General features: G+C 48.8%; 1 long non-coding RNA gene across 1 annotated transcript; it reads right to left on the reverse strand.

Annotated features, from left to right (window-relative positions):
• Positions 1-858: 858 nt before the first annotated feature.
• On the reverse strand, positions 859-6,883 carry LOC141574914 (uncharacterized). Its single transcript, XR_012502053.1, has 3 exons — positions 6,728-6,883; positions 2,232-2,463; positions 859-995 (listed from the first exon to the last, which is right to left on the reverse strand). It is a non-coding gene; the product is annotated as an uncharacterized LOC141574914 (long non-coding RNA).
• Between the last annotated feature and the right edge of the window lie 2,018 nt (positions 6,884-8,901).

An 8,901-nucleotide genomic window follows, 5' to 3' on the forward strand; every position in this document is an offset into this window, starting at 1 on the left:
AGGTCCCTAGGTCCCTATTCTCTAAGTGAGCCTGCAGAGAACTTTTCTCAGTGTAACTGGCTTCCCAAGGGAGCCCACAGGGACGAGTGGCCAGGGCAGGCCTGAAGAGGACACCCTCTCCCTCCTGCCCTCAGCCTAGAGAGCTGCCCCCTGGGCCTCTTCCCACCGGTAACTCACCTGGAGCGCCATCCCCGCCCAGGTCTCGGGTCAGGCTGGTGAGGCAGTTCTCAGGGCCACCAGCCATGGTGCTGCGGTTGAGGTTGCCCATGACCAGGTACTTCACGAAAAGCTGTCGCTGACAGACGGGCCTGCCATGGGGCCCAGGGTCATGATCCTGGGGCGACTGCTGTCCCTCCATCTGTAGGAACTGCTTGCTGGCCTGCAGGAAGGCCAGGGGCCCTGAGTAGTTGCAGAGACTCAGCACATCGTTAAAGCTCTCGAGGCCTAGGTAGGTGCCCGTGGACTCCAGGAAGGAATGAAACTGATAGATGCGGACGTGGGCAGGGCTGCCTTGGCCCCCTTCATGGAGAGCATGCAGCGGCACAGGTCTGAGTCGCACAGGGTCCAGGAGCAGTGTGAGTCGTTGGCAGGGAACTCAGCAGCCACCAAGAAGTACCCAAGAACTGGCCCTGCACCAGAATGGGTCACAGCCAGGCCCCACATCTGCCTCCACAGCCACACGCGCCTGGTGCTTCAGCAGCAGCAGTAGCAGCAGCAGCGGCAGCAAAAGGAAGATCCAGAGGGCATCCGGGGCAGAGGCCTGGCCCATCATCCTAGCTCATGAGGCCGCCAGGGTTCCGTGGGCGGGGCAGGAAGGCGCGGGCCAGGCCCTGACATGCCAGGGTCTGGTGGTTAGAAGGGCTGGGTTGGGCTGGGGCCAGGGCACGGGGCTCTGAGTGGAGGCAGGAGGATGAGAGGGCTTCAGGAGACCGAAGGGGCAGCAGTGGCTCCTAACATCCGGGACCCTGACACCGGCCTGGGGCTGCCAGCAGAGGCTGCAAGAGAAAGCAGAAGAGAGGACTCTGAGCCCCGTGGGGAGTCTCGGACTTGGGAATGCTGTGGGTACAGCCCACGCCTGGCTTGGAGCCCTGACACAGGCCTTGGCCTTGCTCTCAGGCAACTGCTCTCTGTACCTGTCTGTTTGCCACCTGCCAGTGTGTCCAGGGGAACAGGGAGCCAGGGGTCCAGGCACATTCTCCCCAATCTACGCAAGGGTGGGAACAGTGGGCGCTTCGGCTGTGCCCATATGGATGGACAGACTATCACTGCCTCCAGGGCTCTGGGCCTGCCTGCAAGTCCTGCAGTGGCCATGGGGTTCATTCCCACTCTGGGCCTCTCTAACCTTAGCCCTCCCCTAACCCCATCTTTCAGGGAATGATCTTTCAAACCCATAAAGAAGAGATGCAGGACAGAGAAGCAGAGGAGAAAGGTCATTCCAGCCATCCCCCAGCCTCCCTCCAAGCCCACCCTCCACATCAGCCCATGTGGTTGCAGAAACCTCTCCCACCTCTACCTCCTCACATCAAGAGTGACCTGTTGTTTGGGGGATGAAGGTGGGGTCAGACCTCAGTCTATGGCTATGACTTTGACATCCAACTGCTTCCTCTCTGCCCACACCCACTCTGCTACCTGTCACAGGGTCCCTCAGATGCCCCCTTCAGCCTCCCACCTCTGCTCCTGCCAAGAAACTTCCCTCCCTTCTCCCCCCTCCCCTGGAGTCTCCTGGAGCCAAGGGGTCCAGGCATCTGCCTGGACTGGCCCCTGCATCCTGCCTTGGCCAGGCTGGCACTGTTACCCTCCCCCCATTTCATGGTGAGGAAACAGACTCAGACGAGGCCACATTGAGGAGGCGGGAGTACCCACACCTGAACCCCCAAGACTGACCCCAATCTCGTGACCCTGGGGTCACCTGCCCTGCCCCAGGAGAGGGTGCTGGCTGTATGCTGCCTGCTCACATCCATGGGAGGGGGGCAGCTCCTGGCCCAGGTAAGCGGGGACGCAGCAGAGCTGTCCTGGCCTCAGGAAGCCAGCACCGCCCATCCTGGTCTCACCCCCACATCAACCCTGGAAACTTCCTTCTGTCTCCAAGCCTACACTTCCCAAAGCCCCTGGCTGACCATCACTCCACATAGCAGCGAAGCAAGCAGGCAGGAAGGAGACTGCAGCCTGCACCCCCAAGTCTGCCTGGCCTCCTGGTGCCAGCTCCTCTGCTCTGCTGACCGTGCACATACCGGCTGCCTACCCACAGGGACTCCTTGTTTCTTGCTGCCTGGGCCCAGCTGGCCGGTGACACAAGGTCGGTCCCTCCTCTGTTGTCTCCTCCTGGTGTCCTTCCTGACAGGCCTTGTAGGCACAGTAAGAGCTGGGCGTGGGTGGCCTCCTTGATAAGAAGGCACCTTGAACACCTCCTTTCTTTTCTAATAGTCAGGCAGGGACACCATGAAGTTGACATTTCTGAGTAACCTAGGAAAAAAGAAAAGATAAACCTTCACAAATCCTGTTCGTCGAGTCAGAGGTCCTATTAAGAATGCGGAAAAAAAAACGAGAATAAAAAATGAGTTCAAACCCTAGGAGTATGCTACTTTACAGTATAATGTGCAAATATCTGACTTTCTAGTCTTGGAGTGGCCCCTTTGGGACTCTAACTGTACCTGGGTCATTCATTTTTTTTCACTTATTTTATAAGTTGTTAAGCACCTGAATTAGGTGTACCCACTGCACAAAAGATAACGTGAACATATAAGCAATAATAATATACACCAGAAATTGACAAGTGTGACTCTACACAAAATATTTAGAACAAAATGACAATGAAGCACTATACAATAGCTTGTGAGATCTCAAAAAAAATTCATAAACTAAGAGTATCTACTGAGTAAAGAAGAAATACCAATTAAGCTATGATAAAACCAAGAATAGAAGCACAAAAAAGAATGTCATAGAAGGAAAAACAATAGAGGTTTTAAAAAAAACCCAACTAGTCTTTCGAAAGAGTAATAAAGTAGAATACTTTCTTACTAAGAAACAAAAGCAGCACACATAACACATTAACACGTTAACAGATCAAGGAAGGAAAATACGTAATCATCTCAATAAACAGAGAAAGAGAAAGCATTTGATAAAATACAGCGCCCGGGCTTGACAAAAGTAAAAACAATATAAAACACTCTTAACTTAAACTGGGAATGGAACTTTTGTAATTTAATACAAAAATTATCTATCAAAATCCTTCAATAAAAACCATATTTAATAAAAAATGTTAGACGCATTCACTTTAAAATCAGGAACGAGAGTGCATGCTGTCATTGCCTCTTTTCAGTAAAACCCCAGAGCTCCTAGACCTCTGACAGGAGACTGAAAAATAAGATTGGAAAGGAAATAAACTACCATGGCTCTCGGAAAATATTATGGCTATAAAAAATTCTAGACACTATTTGAATGAAAAAAGAATTCACCCTGGTTGCTAGACAGGAAACAACATACTACACTTAGTAACATGCACCAACAGTAATCAGTAAAAAATGTCACTTCAAAAAATTTCCTTTCCGAATGTTAACAACAAGTGTAAGTATCTGGGAATAAATTTAACAAAATATGCACGAGACAGGTAAAATATACAAAGTAATAAAACCTCACCAAAGAGCACAAAAGGCATTTTTAAAAGGCAACCATGTTCCTGAATGTGAAAACAGTATCATATAATGTCAGCCCTCCTGGAATTAATCTATAAATTCAATATATTTTTTTATCAAAATCCCAGAAAATGCATTATTTTTAAAGGCATATTGACAGTGTGTTTCCTAAGTTGATATGAAATAGTAAGAGGCCAACAACAGCCAAAGGGTTTTAAAGAAAAAGAATGATGAGGGAAGAATTTTTTTTCAACTAAAAAATCTACTTTCAAAGCTATATTCATTAAAATATGCGGTATCAGTGTAAGGAAAGACTAATGACCAAAAGAACAGAGAAGAATTCACAAAAACATCCATGTATATTTGGGATTTCAGTGTATGGCATTAAAAATAAGTGAAGACAGGACGATAAAATTATATGTGAACCATCAGTCATCCACATGGAAAAATATATATAAATCCCTCTCTTGATGTGTTTACAAAAATAAATTCCAGATAGGTTAAAAGCCTAAATGTAAAAAGCTAAACTATAAAACTCATGTAACACGATATCCTTTACACAATTAAAGTAGGGATGGAAATAATGACGGTTGCAACAGAACAGAGAGCCCAGAAATAAACCCACAAACTTTTGGTCAGTTAATCTTTGACAAAGGAGGCAAGAACATACAATGGACTAAAGACAGTCTCTTCAGCAAATGGTGTAGTGAAAACTGGACAGCTGCATGTAAATCAATGAAGTTAGACTATTCCCTCACACTATACACAAAAATAAGTTCAAAATGGCTTAAAGACTTAAACATGTAAACAAGACACTATACACCTCTTAGAAAACATAAGCAAAACATTACCTGACATACATCTCAGCAATGTTCTCCTACGGCAGTCTACCCAAGCAATAAAAGTCAAAGCAAAAATACACACACAAATGAGACCTAAGTGAACTTCTAAGATTTTGCACAGCAAAGGAAACCATAAGCAAAACAAAACGACACCCTACAGAATGGGAGAAAATATCTGTAAATGATTCAACTGACAAAGACAATTTTCAGAATATATAAACAGCTTGTAAAACTTAATAACAAAAACAAACAACCAGAAGACCTAAACAAGCATTTCTCCAGTGAAGACTACAAATGGCCAATAGGTACATGAAAAAATGCTCAATATCACTAAGTATCAGAGAAATGCAAATCAAAACTACAATGAGGTATCAACTCACACCAGTCAGAGTGGCCATCACTCAAAAGTTCACAAAGATAAATGCTGAAGAGGGTGTGGAGAAAAGGGAACCCTCTTACACTGCTGGTGGGAATGCAGTTTCATGTAGCCATTAGGGAAAACAGTATAGAGATTCCCTAAAAAAAAATAAAAATAAAAATAGACTTAGCCCTATGATCCAGCAATCCCACTTCTGGGTATTTATCTGGAGGGAACTGCAATGCAAAAAGACACCTGCACCCCAGTATTCACAGCACCACTATATACAACAGCGAAGACATGGAAGCAACCTAAATGAAGCAATAGATGACCGGATAAACAAGTTGTGGCATATTTACACAGTGAAAAACTACTCTGCCATAAAAAAGGATAAAATAATGCCATTTGCAGCAACATGGATGGACCTAGAGATCATCATTTTAAGTGAAGTGAGCCAGAAAGAAAAAGAAAAATACCATATATCACTCATATGTGCAATCTAAAAAAAAGACATCTATTAAAGAGAAACAGACTTGCAGACATAGGAAACAATCTTATGGTTACAAGGGAAAGGGGGTGAGAAGGGATAAATTTGGGAGTTTGAGATTTACAAATGTTAGCCACTATATATAAAACTCAATTTTTAAAAGTTTCTTCTGTATAGCACAGAAACCTATATTCAGTATCTGGAAATAATCTACAATGGAAAAGCCACTACAGCCACCAACTGAGGAAGCAAGAGAAGAAAGGAGAGTTAGTTATCCTGGTCAAGAGCCCAGTCCTCAGAAACTCCTTGCCCACCGCTGATGCTGCCCCCTGACCTCACTGCACCCTCCTCCCAGAAGAAGGCTGACATGAAGACATGCGCCTTGCCAACCTGTGGTCGCAGACGCCGCCCCCGGGATAGGCCCCAGGGAAGATGGGAGCAAGTCCACCTACTGCAGGGGGCAGCACCCCTCCCCGCCGCGGCCCTCTGACCTCACCGCGCCTGCCTCCCGGCAGCCCACTGACCTGGAAACAAGCGTCCTGGGAACCTGAGGCAGCGGCAGGAAGAGGGGCGCTGCCCCTGGCGAACTGGTTGACTTGCCCGCATCTCCCCCCCGTGGCATGGCCTCAGGGCGGCCTCTCCTGCCCGAGGCACGTCCCCAGGTCAGCCTGCTCCCGGGAGGCCGGCAGGCAGCTGCGGGTTTAGGAGTCTGCCTATGCGAGCCTGTGGATTTGCTTCAAACTCCCCCGCGGACTGTCCTGGCCTCCGCCCCTGCTGCGCTAGGTTCGCGGGATTCAGGTTACAGGTCAGCCCGCTCCTGGAAGGCGGGCGCTGTGCTGTCAGGGGGCGGCGGCGGTGATGGCAGGATTGGGGCTGCCCCGTGGGAACGCGGGGATTTGATCCCATTTCCCGCCGTCGCTGCTGCCGCCGCCGACCCCGCACCCTGACAGAACCGCCTCCGCCTCCCAGGAGCAGGCTGACCGCGAGACGTGCACACCGCGAACCTGGGGAAGCAGAGGCCGCCCCAGGCCGCGGGGGTTTAGGGAACAAATCCAGGGGCTCGCACGGGACAGTCCCCACACCACCGCGGCCTCGTGACGAGGCCATGACCTGAAGACCGGTAGGAGGTAGTTCGGGCCTGTCCAGCGCCCTCCCACCTCCCGGGGCTGCACCCGCTTCCCCAAACCCGGGAACAAGGGGCAGAGAAGAAACGGGATTCAGGGACTATTAATGTTGTGGGGGGGAACCACGAACCACGGTAGCGGCCGGCACCCGCCTCAGGCTCCTAACGGGCCCCGCGGCCCGGGCCTCACCCACGCACCCCTCCCGGTGCGCCTCCCCAGCTGCGCAGCCTAGGCCTCACCCGCCGGCTCCCCGACCTGCGCGGCCCCCAATGGCGCCCCCTTACCTGCCCGGCGGCGGCAGCAGAGGTGACAGCAAGCGGCGGCCTAGTCCCCGGGCCGCCTTCTTCCTCGGGAGCCGGTCCAGGAGCGCCCGGCTCCCGCCCGGTTTCCACACGCTCTGGGCGGGCTCGCGAGTCTGTGCGTCCGCGCGTGCGCGCCCCTCCTCCTCCCGCCGGAAGCGCGGACTCTCAGGCTGCGGCTCCAGCTGAATGGGACGAGGGGGGTGGGGCGGGTAGCAGGCCCACCCCGCAGCCCCACCCCGCAGCCCGCACCGATGAGTCTCCATATCTAACGCCCGGCCGGACTCCACCACCGACCAGGTCCTGACACTCAACAATAACTACCACCGGCCCGGCCACAACCCCCAGCCCCACTCCCCCTGCTCACCTCCTCCTCTCCTTTACTGCCACCCCCGACCCTGGCCAGGCCCAGTCGCACGCTGGACCCCCAAGACAGGGCTCCTTCTCACACTGATGTCCCCGCCCGCACACTCCACCTGGCTAGGTACTAACCTATGGCCCCCACACCCCAAGCTCACTCTTCCTGCCTCACCCCACACCCTCAACATCCCGAGATAGTCCCCCTCACCCCTCAGCTAGGTCAATTCTACTCCGACGGGCCCTTTACCCCTCAGCGACATGAGCTGCACAGGGGCTGAGACACAAAACAGCCACTTTCCTTATGGGCTAGCAGTGAGTAACAAGACAAGATTTCCAGGCTTCTCTGAGATTCCCCCAAAGAATCCTCTCTGGTCTCCTTAAATCTGGGAGGGTCTGGGGAGGCTTGGCCCAGCTGTCCATTGGTCTTGTGCCCAGAGAACCAGACCTATTTCTACAAAGCCAGCCTCACCATGGTTTCTACAATTACCTAGTCAGTCACTTCCCCCGATGCTCCATCTTCCGTGGAGCTCCTCTCTTCAGCTGCAGGTTCACTCCATGTAATGCCTGCAAAATCCAGGCCTCACCTGCCTACATGCATCCACCTGAAGACATAAACTACCGTGAGGCTCAGGAAAAGCAAGATTGGGGCCAGGAGTACAAGTGAAAAACAGTTTATGTTCAGATCGCATCTGACTTATTTTTTTCCAGAATTTACCAAAGAGTTAAAACGGGCAAAAACGGAATTATGTTTGTTAGTGTTAAGCCATATACAATTAGATTATATTGTTGAAAATATACACATTTATAAGAATTTATATTGATCTATTAAAGATAGCTTATAATTCACAGAATTTTATTTCTACATCATAAAGATAGCTTCCCATTTGGATTTTTAATTTTCTTCCTTGTGTCTTATTTTCCAATTTTTCTAGCATGTGTATAAAGTGTATGCATGGCATGTGTGTGTATATATAGATATAGCCACAAAAAAAAGCTTTTTTATAACACTTTACATATTCAGAGAATAGGTGAAGATTTATTTTTTAGTCTGCTGTATTTTTGGATTTGAAGCTCTGAGTAGACTGCATTATTTGACTTGCTTTTAGATATTTTGTGCATCTTGAAGTGTTTTGAAATTGGGAAGCTCTTGCTTTTTTAAATGAAGAGGGTCGTAGTTACTGAAGTTTCATCTACTGACAAAGGCTACATCCTCTATTCTGAAGCCTGCACTAGTCTACTCTCAGGAAATGCAGCTTTGGTTTCCTTTCTTTTTTTTTTTTTTTTTTATCACATGTGTGAAATTATACTTTTCACCAGTCTAGTACAGAATCCTGTTGAGGAAGAAATGTATTCTCTCAGCTGGACATAACTCCACTAAAATACTGAAAATGAATGAATGGCAGAAACACCAACTATGAAATTTAGAGTGAAACCAAATACTTCCTAGGCAACAGTGACTTAAAAGCTAATGTCACTTTCTGGTAGGTGTAATATATAGGTTTTACCAAAGAGAATGCAAGTTACTAATATTGATGGACCCTTCTCTACTTCTTAAAGCAATTCTATCTTTAAAAACAATAGAGCTTAATTTCCAAAATCTAAATCTCATCATGAGATTTTATGTAGGGGAAAAATAGTACATGAAGTCACTCTAACATTCTTATACCTAAAGATGAAACAGTCCAAGGGCGAAGTGTATCGATTTAGCAGTGAGGCTAAGGGACATCAAGTTCCAGAATTCTGCAAGGCATTTCTTCAGATTGGATACTTGCTAGCCCTCCCAAATTTCCTAGAAGTTT

Source organism: Camelus bactrianus, chromosome 24 (assembly GCF_048773025.1).
Source record: "Camelus bactrianus isolate YW-2024 breed Bactrian camel chromosome 24, ASM4877302v1, whole genome shotgun sequence".
NCBI lineage: Eukaryota > Metazoa > Chordata > Mammalia > Artiodactyla > Camelidae > Camelus > Camelus bactrianus.